Source organism: Eptatretus burgeri, chromosome 4 (genome assembly GCF_056783735.1).
Source record: "Eptatretus burgeri isolate ZD-2024b chromosome 4, Ebu_testis_v1, whole genome shotgun sequence".
Classification (NCBI taxonomy): domain Eukaryota; kingdom Metazoa; phylum Chordata; class Myxini; order Myxiniformes; family Myxinidae; genus Eptatretus; species Eptatretus burgeri.
In genome coordinates, this window is record NC_140964.1 from 35,564,546 (window position 1) to 35,577,359 (window position 12,814).

A 12,814-nucleotide genomic window follows, 5' to 3' on the forward strand; every position below is an offset into this window, starting at 1 on the left:
ATAGCCGACGGCACAATTAAGCCTGATCCTGAGCGATTGCGCCCGCTCCGTGAGCTTCCACCACCTCAGGACTTGCAGACAATGCGCCGGGTGATCGGGATGTTCGCTTACTATGCGAGATGGATTTCGCAATACTCCGAGAAAATACATCCCCTAGTGCAGGGGTCGGGAACGTGTGGCTCGCGAGCCAGGTATGGCTCTTTTGATGATTGCATCTGGCTCGCAGATAAAATTGGAGTTTGAAACTTGGAAAGCCCAATATTTCTCGCAGAAGCTTTACCTATAGTTTGGTGTCGTGCTTCATTCACGTGCAGGGCTGAACTTGGCAGAAGGAGAGAAGAAAAAACACCTCCGAATTGTCTGAAGCGGTTTTTGTTTCGTCCAGTCATGCGGCCGACGCGAGTAGTGATTTCGGTTCCTCCAATGACGTGCCGCCGCCGAGACGCGTCACGGAATTCATCTCGACCAATCACGCGCCACCGCTGAGGCGACTCGTGATTTCGGTTCCTCCAATGACGTGCCGCCGCCGAGACACGTCACGGAATTCATCTCGACCAATCACGCGCCACCGCTGAGGCGACAGCATCCCAGAGTCGGCCGGCCACGCTGCACCTCTCGAGTATGTCAGCCCGTGCGCAGGCCAGCCAGACTCACTTGGGTCAACATCTCCCTCTCTCTCATTTGCTCAAAGCTAACCCTTCGACGAAGAAGATGGCGAAAAGAAAAAAAGATGAGGAGTATCGTACATTTCAGGACGAATGGGCCGAAGAATTTGCCTTTGTGGAGAGAGCAGGTTCTGTGGTGTCTAATTTGCAATGACAAAATTGCATCGATGAAACGGTCGAATATAAAGTGGCACTTCGACACGCGCCATGCTACCTTTGCATCAAAATACCCTGTGGGAGACAGCAGAAAGAAAGCGTGCCAAGAGCTACTGAGCAGGGTGCAAGCCAGCCAGCAGCAACTCCGCGTATGGACCCGGCAAGGTGACTATAATTCCGCCAGCTTTGCTGGATCTTTAGCAATAGTGAGGAACGGAAAACCATTCACAGATGGCGAGTATGCAAAAACGTTCATGCTGGATGTCGCCAATGAACGTTTTGATGATCTTCCGAACAAAGACAAGATAATCAAATGGATACAAGACATGCCTCTGTCGGCAAGAACTGTTCATGATCGTACCATCATGATGGCAAACCAAGTGGAGGAAACGCAAGTGAAGGACATAAATACAGCGCCGTTCTTTTCCCTGGCTTTGGATGAGTCAACAGACGTAAGCCATTTGTCGCAGTTCAGTGTGATTGCAAGATATGCTGCTGGTGATACACTGCGCGAAGAAAGTCTTGCTGTTCTGCCAATAAAAGGGTCCACAAGAGGTGAGTATTTATTCAAGTCTTTCATGGAGTTCGCTCAGGAAAAAAATCTACGAATGGATAAACTTATCTCGGTGTGTACTGATGGTGCTCCGTGTATGGTGGGGAAAAACAAAGGATTTGTGGCGCTTCTCCGTGAACATGAAAATAGACCCATCCTAAGTTTCCATTGCATTCTACACCAGGAGGCACTTTGTGCTCAGATGTGTGATGGGCAGCTTGGCGAAGTGATGTCGCTGGTCATTCGTGTGATCAACTTTATTGTTGCCCGAGCCTTAAATGCTTGCCAGTTTAAAACACTGCTGGATGAAGTTGGAAATAACTATCACGGTCTGCTTTTGCACAGCAATGTGCGTTGGTTGTCAAGAGGGAAGGTGCTTAGCCGTTTTGTGGCTTGCCTGAACGAAATCCGGACTTTCCTTGAAATGAAAGGGATTGAGCATCCTGAGCTAGCCGAAACTGAGTGGCTCCTCAAGTTTTACTATCTCGTGGATATGACTGAACATCTGAACGAGCTCAACGTGAAAATGCAAGGCATTGGAAATACAGTGTTATCCCTTCAAGCCGTGTTTGCTTTTGAAAACAATCTGGAGCTCTTTATCATGGATCTTCAAACAGGTCGTTTACTACATTTTGAAAAACTGAGACAATTTAAAGATGCATGCACAGCAAGTGAGCCCACTCAAAACTTTGATCTCCACCAGTTAGCTGGCTTCACATCCAGTCTTCTACAGTCATTCAAAGCACGCTTTGGAGAATTTCGTGAGCACACTCGTCTTTTTAAGTTCATCACCCATCCAAACGAGTGTTCACTGAACACAGCCGACCTCAGTTACATTCCTGGTGTCTCCGTCAGAGATTTTGAAGCAGAAGTGGCTGACCTGAAGGCCTCAGACATGTGGGTGAATAAGTTCAAGTCACTGAATGAAGATTTGGAAAGAATCGCACGACAGAAAGCAGAGTTGGCGAGCAAGCACATGTGGACAGAAATGAAAAAAACTTCAACCGGAAGACGAGCTGATTATCAAAACTTGGAACGCGCTTCCTGTCACATACCTCACACTGCAGCGTGTGAGTATTGCTGTATTGACCTTGTTTGGATCTACGTATGCATGTGAGCAGTCATTCTCACATCTTAAAAACATCAAGTCCAACCTACGATCACGTCTAACGGATGAAAGCCTCAACGCTTGCATGAAGCTTAACCTCACCAAGTACCAACCAGACTACAAAGCCATCAGCAAATCCATGCAGCACCAGAAGTCCCATTAATGGTGAGTATTATAACAACATTATTTAAAAGAATAAATTCAGAGGCTTATTATACTCACATTTAGTTGAATTCAGTCTTAAAATATATTATATGGCTCTCACTGAAATAGATATCCGAATATTTTGCTTTAATGGCTCTCTGGGTCAAAAACGTTCCCGACCCCTGCCCTAGTGCATTGCAAAAACTTTCCACCAGATGCCGCTGTTGTAAGAGCTTTCCACAACCTCAAGGATGATATCAGTAAGTCCGTGGTTTTGTCGATCGACAGCTCGGTGCCCTTCGTGGTGGAAACCGACGCTTCAAATCACGCCATAGCTGCTACACTTAATCAGTCTGGGCGGCCGGTCGCGTTCTTCTCGAGAACTCTCTCTTGAAGCGAACAGAGACACTCAGCGATAGAGAAGGAAGCGTACGCCATCGTTGAAGCGCTGCGGAAATGGAGACATTATTTACTGGGAAACCACTTCACGCTCGTTACGGACCAACGATCCGTGGCATTCATGTTTGATGGGAAAAATAACGGGAAAATTAAGAATGAAAAAATTATGAGATGGCGGATAGACCTAGCTTGCTACAGTTACGACATTGTTTACCGGCCCGGGAAAGAAAACCCTGCTGCAGATACCTTCTCTCGGGTCTACAGTTCGGCAACAATCAGTCAGGCTTTGCAAGACCTCCATGTGTCTCTGTGCCACCCGGGGGTAACCAGGATGGCACATTTCGTGCGCAGACAAAATCTTCCCTATTCTGTTGAAGATATTAAACAAATGAATGCTTCATGCCCTGTTTGTGCTGAACTAAAACCCAGATTCTTTGGCGCGGCATCTGGCAGACTGATCAAGGCCACTTCCCCCTTCGAGAGACTAAACATCGACTTCAAAGGGCCCCTGCCGACCGAAACAGACAACAGATACATATTCACCGTTGTTGATGAATATTCAAGGTTCCCTTTCGCATTTCCGTGCTCGGATATGACCTCGGGCACTGTCGTGAAATGTCTCTCTGACCTCTTCGCTATGTTTGGGAGACCTTCGTACATACATTCGGACAGAGGGCCGTGTTTCATGTCGGACGGGCTAAAACAATTCCTACTAGAGCTCGGCATAGCAACTAGTCGAACGACGGGTTACAACCCACAGGGAAACGGGCAGGTGGAACGGTATAATGGAGTTATTTGGAAAGCCGTAACTCTGGCGCTGAAATCGAGAGGACTGGGCCCCGAGCGGTGGGAGGTTACCCTTCCCGACGCTCTGAATTCCATACGCTCTTTGCTCTGCACGTCCACCAATGCCACTCCTCACGAACGAATGTTTACTCACCAACGACGTTATGTTGACGGTCAAACGGTGCCCAACTGGCTGACCCATCCCGGTACAGTGTTCATGAAACGCCCGGTACGACAAAGCAAGTATGAACCCCTGGTGGAGGGGATCGAACTCATTGACACTAATCCAGAGTATGCTCATGTCAGGCTCCCGGATGGCAGGGAGACCACTGTGTCGGTTCGCCATCTGGCTCCCTCAGGTACTCCTCCCGCAGGTACACCACCTTCTGGCACTCCTCCTTCTGACATTTCCCCCCCAGGAACTCCGCCGGGCGACGGGGCTGCCGCGTTCCACCCGAGAGCCATCGAGGAGTCATCCCCGGCACAAGTCGAGGCTCACCAAGAGGATCGGGAGTCTCCCTCAAGTGAAACTGCCGTTTACTCCCGGAGAGGTCGACGAATAAGGCCCCCTCGACGACTCAATCTGTAAAGGGGATTATCGGCATTCTCGCTGCTCATGGTCCTATATGCCCATTATATCATATATCGATGCTCATTTCCATGCTCCTACAACTCAAAATAATCACTGCTTGGCATGTATGCTTCTGTAGATCTATTAGTCCGCGTTGCTTGAAATGTATACTCCTATAGTGCTAAAGCAATCATGGTGTGTAAGATGGGCCCCTAGTTACATTTTAAAGGTGGGGAGAATGTGGTGAATTGAGGTGAATTGAGGGACATGACGCGGGATCACATGTTGTGCGTCTCGCGTATAAGGGGAGGTCTCTGCGGCACGAGTGGTTGTCCCCGGGGCATTGCCATTTACATCGGCTGTTCACTTGATGCTCGTTAACTGAAGGTGCTCATTGACTGGTGAGAATGGAGATTATATCGAACTCCGTGCTTACGCGGATTTATTCTGCAATGATTAATCGCACATGTATACGTTACTGCTTATGTACTCCAAGCTGAACCTGTATTCCCCGGTGTGCCCGTAGAAGCGGCTCCAATCAAATGGAATAAAGCCGAAACTCTGAAGGTTCATCTCTCGCTCTCATTTCACATACATATATATATATATATATATATATATATATATATATATATATATATATATATATATATATATATATATATATATATATATATATATATATATATATATATATAACTAGATACATATTTAACTATATACGGCGCAGTGGTCAGGGAAGCAGCTTGGGATCCAAAAGGTTCTGAGTTCAAGCCCCGTTGGGCCACTGAATTAATACACCAGGGGGTTGACTCAGCCTGTCATCCTTCCGAGGTCAGCGAAATGAGTACCAGTGTACTGGGCCGGTGTATACCCCGGTTATAATAGGTGTACCATATCCCTGTGTCGTAAGAGGCGACCAGGGTTGCGTCAGGAAGGGCATCCGGCGTAAAACCTGTGCCAAATCACGATGCGGATCATACGGATGATTCACTGTGGCAACCCCTAACGGGAGCAGCCGAAAGAAGAAGAAGACGAAGACATATTTAACTGTATACATATATATTTATTTACAAATATAACTACATATATATATATATATATACATATATATATACAAATACACACACACACACACACACACACACACACACACACACACACACACACACACACACACACACACACACACACACACACACACACACACACACATACACACACGGAGCTGCAAAAGTAGGTATACAGTCAGGATTACACCAGTATTACCAGAATTATAATAGTATTGGGATAGAACATTTGAGGGATTAATATGTTTATTTTTGATGTTTATTATTGGTGTGTTATTGGTATGTTATTATTGATATGCTTGAATAATCAATAAAATAAGTTTTGTACACACGTTTTGTTTTTCAAGACTGTATACCTACTTTTGCAGCCCCCTGAATGTATATATATATATATATATATATATATATATATATATATATATATATATATATATATATATATATATGTATACATTTCAAGCAACATCATGTATATATATATATATTGTTGCGGTCTTCGCGCCCGCCGGCGTGCGACGGCCACGTAACTCGAATCGCGGCACGTCGCCCACCGGACGGACAATCCAGTCGTGACCCTCTCGGACTAACGCCGGGAACCAGTCACGGGTGGACCTTTCGGTCTCACCGCGATCGAGCCAATCAGCCCCCGCGTGGGATAGGGTTGCTCGCCAAATTCGAACTACCTAAGTACCCACGCGGAGGGTAGACCGGGCGATCGCACCTCGCCGCAGGTCGACTTCGGACACGGGCCACTTAAGCGACCCGTTCCGTACTATCAGAATAACCGAGCGGTGTTATCGTCGACCTCGACGGTTCGATTAATTATCGGGCGTATTCAGCCCACGACCAACCCTTTACGTGAAGCAAGATGAGGGTTCAATGGGAGAAAAGACGAAGCGAAGCGGGAAACAGTTCAACAATAAAGCACATTTATTCGCGACGAACGGAAAGCACACAAATACAATTCCACCAAATGCACACAAAAAAGAAAACACAATTCCATTTACACAAAAAGCAAACATAAAAGTGAAAACACAGTGCAGAGCTAATACCGACTACCGAGCACACGGCAACACTTATACAATTCTACTTCACAGACGGCGCCGACAACACATACCCAAAACCAAGGAAAAAGAAATCCCCAAGAATGAGGTAGGCCTGGGGCCGAGACCGGGTCGGGCCTACCCGTCTGGTGATGAGACGCGGAGCGGCGATGGCCCGCAACCCGCGGGCCTCGTGGACAGTGCCTGGCAGGGGGTGGGAACGGGCCCCTTGGTCGGCACTATCTCAGCGCGGGGGGGAAACAGGAGGGGGTTGCTGATGCTCGGGGTATAGAGGATCTTTATTATGTGCGACGAGCGTCTCCACCTCGGCCAGGTCGCGCTGTCGGCCTCCCTCGGGTGCAGCTTCCTGCACGACGCGAGCACCCCCTCGTCTGGTGTCGCCGCCTTTCCACAGCTCCGTCCCCTCCGTTCCGACTCCAACGCACACGACGAGCAGCTCCACCGCCCGCGAAGTCTTGACCCTCTGCTTCCGACTCTCCTCTTCTTGACTCTCCGACCTCGTTCTGCTGACTCTCTCGTTCCTCCTTGGCGACTCTTTGGTGACTGACGAACACCGTCCTTTTATCCCCCCGTAACTTTGCCTTTGACCCCCTCCCTTTGACCTTTCACCTCGCTCCCCATTGGCCCGAGAAAAAGTGGGCGTGAAGGCTTTTTGATCCACAAATTTGCATATATCGATCGCCCTGGGGGCGGGAGCCAGTCGCCCCTCGCTCACCGATTGGACGGCAAAAAGTGGGCGTGTGTCGTTTTTGATCCGTTTTTGAAGCAGAAAATCCGTGATTTTGTACACGCTGTTCAACGTGCGCCCTACACGAGTCCAGCATCGGTGCCCATGAGTGGCGCGAGATGACGGTGATGCGATGGTGGCGACTTGTGACGGTAAAGGTCGTGGCGGATGTGGTGAAGCGGTGGTTGTGGTCGGTGGTTGATGTTGTGGTTGTGATCATGGCGGGTGGTCCAAAATAAAGATAGTAAAAGAAAAGCGGGTATCCTGAAGAGTCGCAGCTCGTATAAAATGACATGTATTCCCACTAGACAACGGGTTTGGGCCTAACTACACATGCACTTACCGAGATACCTCACCTAAGGGACCTGAATGGTGGTTTGCGAATCTGGTAACCACAACACTACCCCCTTCCCTTTTTACAGACTCGTCCCGAGTCGTCAAATTTTCGTGTGCCATCATGTGTAGTTTTCCCCTAGTACATTTTACCTACGGATCCCTGAGTGCGACATTCATGGTATTCGTGTCCCCAAAATAAATAACCTGAGGGCTGCGTAACTATCTAAACAAACTCACTCACACGGACGACTTAAATAAAATTGCCGGCGCTAAGACAAACATGCCGGGGGCGCACTCATATTTACAGTACATCTTAACCTTAACTTACAAATTTTACACTAAACCATGGCCCAGGATCATTGAACTCTGCAAAAGAAAAGCAGTTAACAGGGAGCCAGGCTGCCCACATGCAGTCTCTGGCTCAAACGATGCAGGTGACAGGGAACGTGGCTGGCTGCTCACACGCAGTCCAAGGCCTTCCCTTTTGAACTGAACGCAGTGAACCACAACGGTGCATGGGCTGCACAAACGTAGTCTCCGTGCCAGCTCAAGCGGCACACGCAATGAGCACAACGAATGGATGCATGAATGGATGGACGCAAACACGGTGCACGGGCCGCCACTGCAGGCCCGTGTTGTAGCTGCCAACAGGGCAGTTCTCGCAGCTTGCAAACTGTTGCCTTGCGGATCCTGGCGCACATGGAAATGAACAGGGGGGGGCAAAGCAAAAATTGAACGGGGCTGGTGAACGTGGGCAGTGGGCATGGCATGGCAAAGGTGAGCAGGCAAACACAGCCCGCAGAAGAAGGCCGCTGCAGGCAAACACAGCCGGCAGATGAACTGGCCGGCACAGGCCTTGCAGCACACAGCTGCCGATGAAGTTGGCCGGCCTCCGCCTTGAAGCAAAACACGGCCAGCCGATGAAGTTGGCCAGCCTTTGCCGTCAGTGGAAGTTGGTGGAGGGAGTGCGGTGGTGCTGGCCACTTGGAAGGCGGGCTCGGACCTACCTACCCGTCTCCCTCCCAACCTATCGCCTTTGCCTGTCACTGTACATACCCACTCCCTTAATTTGTCAAACCCCAATTTAGCCCCAACTTATTTTTTTATTGTTTTTATTTTTACTTCCCCACTATAAATCGTCCCCTAACCCCCTTTATCGTCCTTGTTCGGCTAACCTATCCTGTCACCTAGCCTACTCCCAACCCCTACGTTCCCTTCCCGGAGGGGAACAAGGGAGAGCTAACGTCCTGTGTCGAGGCCCAACGAAGCCTCAGAATGGCCTCCCCAGAGTTCGGCGATCTTAACACCAAGCGGGTCCAGCGGCCCACAACGACAGCGAGGGGATGGATGGTGCGGAGGGGTACATCTCCTAATCTATCCTAACCATTTAACTGTTAAACTACCCGGGGCTTTCAACAAGCGCCTCTCGCTTAAACTATTGGTTCTAACAACCCAGATTCCCGTCGCCTGTGTTGGTGTCCTTACAATTTCGGGCCTCGCCCCAATTTTCTCTCCGTGCCCTCACACGGTCTCCTGGCTGGGACACGTGGCTCCCTTTGGCAGGCACGACCCTCTGCCGAATCTCCCCGCTATGGCACCCCGGGCACTACACTGCCTCCGAGCCTACCAGCTCCCTAACACCGGGGAGTGCCCCCCATGGCACCTCCCCTGAAACGCACACGTGGCAGGCCGGCCTCCCGGGCCCCTTTCCGAGGGTCACCCGTGCCCACAACACTGCCCACGCGGCTAATGGCGCCCCGGGCCCCCGCACCAAGCAGGCGCACCCGTGCCCACCACGCTATCCCGGCCCCCCATGGGCCCTTGGCCTACCACGGCCGACTAGCCTGGTGCCCGGGGTACCCACTCAGCGATACTCACCTTTCGCAGCCACGCTCCCAAGCCCGTCAACAGGGCTCCTGCACCCCTCCAAATGGGTCTCGAGCCTACTTTCCCACCAACAACAAAACGACCTCCATTTTTCAATTTGACTAACCCAGCTAACTCACTCTACACTGACCCCGGGGTCCCTTGGGCGGGAGTCACTCCTCCCCCCAATCACTCATCGCACCATGCATTCCCCATTCACTCCACACACACAGACCCGCTGGCCTCACTCACTCAACATGTACACGTACTCACCTCACAACCCTTCAACACACACACCGCTGAGCTCTGCCATCCTTCTATCTGCATCCCCTAACTAACTCGTGCTCCCACGTCGTCCCTTAAACTACAGCACGTTCCTTTTAACACTACGTAGCTAAGCTACGTCCCCTCTACACATCCACCAGTCTGTCTCTGTCTCCTAACTCAAAAATTCATTTTATTTCCCAACCTAAATCTGGCTACAATCCCTCTAACTAATCCATTCCACGGACTCCATGAGGACTTACCCCTGCCCCATGAAGTCGGTCTAGCTAAGCTAACCCTTCCCCCTAACTAGTTTCCATCCTGTGCCCAGGGTAAGGGGGTCTTTCACCCCTTGCCCAGGAATCCTGTACACCCGAAAGTGAGGCTTGCTTTTTTTTTTTTTCCATGCGCAGCACCTGCGCGGCAACTCAGAGCTCGCGCACTTTGCACCTGCCCGTGACGTCATGCAGCTGCACGTGTTCCTCGTCCCTCCTTGGACGGGACCATCCGGCAGAGATACCCCTCCTGCCGGATTCCAACCCCACGTGCAGCCATGACGTCACCGTGCGCAAAAAAAAAACACAAGCCCCACGTCTCGAGGCCACGCGAACACATGTGCTTTGCCCGTTGGAGCTTAACACACACGATCGCGTGGAGAACCCGTCCGGTCCAAATCCGTTTACCTGCCTAAACTTTGTCCGTCCGCGGGATCGGCAAATCCACCGCGTGCGTTTCCGGACCGGGACTTCACTCTCGCAAGCGAGCACGTGGTGGTCTCGTGCGTTGCACAGCACGGACCGCGTGCTCACTGCTGGGTGAACCCGGCACGGTCCTCGAAACAGCTACAGCCGCTACTCGGCTTTCTCTCCTCTGTCGCCGTCTCCGTCTCCATTCAACCCACGCACACCTGCGTGTTCACGCCTTACACAGTCCACTCCATCACATTCACACGGGGAGACGCGGCTGCGTGCTCCCGCATGCCGACCGACATCTCCCTCTCATACCGCTCTCTCACACACACGGTCTCCCTGGCACACAGCGACCTTGCACACGGCCGTTCACTCACGCGTGCCTCACTACTCTCACACCGTGCCTCATCCACACACGCGGGGGCACTCACCCGCGGTACCTCACTCATACACACGGCGACACTCACACACGCGGTCTCTTCCACACACGGTGCCTCACCCACACACGCGGGGGCACTAACCCGCGGTGCCTCACTCACACTCCGTGCCTCATCCACACACGGCGTGCTGGGAAGCACGTACTCCGGCACCATCGCCACCACACCACTCACACACGGGGTCGCTTCCACACACGGTGCCGCACTCACACCTTGCACCACACACACACAGGGACAACCACACTGGGGATTTGTGTCCCCACAAGGGTCTCCGGGGCCTCTACACCCCCAAGCTCTCCGTGCACCCGTCCACAGCACTCGTCCCCTCAACCTCGCAAAGCACGACCGAACTCACCTGGTCGTGACTCGCCTCAAGGGGCATCCTCCCTCCCCTCGTTCCTGGAGGAGGCCATCCAGGTGCTCGCACCGGGTCCCAACACGCTCCGCGACATCAACCCCATTGTCCTCCACTACCTCCGTGTGTGCGTGCGCGTCACTTACCCCGTCTTCATCGTGTAGTCTTCTCTCTATCGTTCCCATCTCCCGTGTCTCTGCCAACTCTTCACCCTTTACCTCCCTTGTCTCAACTATTATTTCTGTTGTCGTCACCTCGTGTCTCGTCTCACACGTTTTGGTCTCCCCATTTAATTTTTCCCTTTCGGTCATCGTCACGACCCTCGCCCAACACGTTCCACGAATTATTTTTCACCCGCCTCCACCGCGGGCCTGTCAGCCGTTGCACCCCCACCCAGCTCGTTTGCTCCCACACGTGAAGTCGCCATTCCCAGCTCCTGGTCACGGCCTTCATGCCCGCCTGCAGGCATGTCGGCCCATGTTCTGCGTCTCACCCCGCAGCTCTTTCATTTCTTCCCTCATTTGCTGTGTATTCGCATCCATCGTCGTTTTCACTTCATTTGTATTTGTATCCATCGTCGTTTTCACTTCATTTGTATTTGTATCCATCTTTTCGTTCATTTGTTCGTTCATGCCTTTCACTTCGTTTTTCATATTCGCCTCCATCTTTTCGATCATTTGTTTGTTCATGCCTTTCATTTCGTTTTTCATTTCATTTGTCATTGCCGCATTCATTTGTGCCAGCATGGTGAATAGCTGGGCCATGTCGGATGCACTCAAGTGAGCCGTTTCGGCAGGGGTTGGGGAAGGGTCTTGGTGGAGAGGGGGGGGAGGTGTCATACACCGCGGCCGCTGCCGCACCCACCTCGGGTCCTGGGTTCAGTTGGGCGAGTCCGTGTTCCTGCACAATCAACATTTCCTGCTCGGGGATTCCATCCTGGACCATGGATCCTACACATTCTACATCCATTTCTAATACCCCCGGCTCCCGCTCGCCTTGAGACGCCATCTTGCTTCTCGTGAAGGGTTAATTTGCTCGCTCGTAATTTGGAGGGAATCGGGGGTCGCTTCTCTCACCCCTGGACCGATTCCCGTGAATTTCGCTGGAGACAGGAGAGCCTGTTGTCCCGCTCTCCAATACCAGTGCCGCGAGGAGGGCGATGAATTTGTATCCCACTCCTGACACCAGTGTTGCGGTCTTCGCGCCCGCCGGCGTGCGACGGCCACGTAACTCGAATCGCGGCACGTCGCCCACCGGACGAACAATCCAGTCGTGACCCTCTCGGACTAACGCCGGGAACCAGTCACGGGTGGACCTTTCGGTCTCACCGCGATCGAGCCAATCAGCCCCCGCGTGGGATAGGGTTGCTCGCCAAATTCGAACTACCTAAGTACCCACGCGAGGAGGGTAGACCGGGCGTCGCACCTCGCCGCAGGTCGACTTCGGACACGGGCCACTTAAGCGACCCGTTCCGTACTATCAGAATAACCGGCGGTGTTATCGTCGACCTCGACGGTTCGATTAATTATCGGGCGTATTCAGCCCACGACCAACCCCTTTACGTGAAGCAAGATGAGGGTTCAATGGGGGAAAAGACGAAGCGAAGCGGGAAACAGTTCAACAA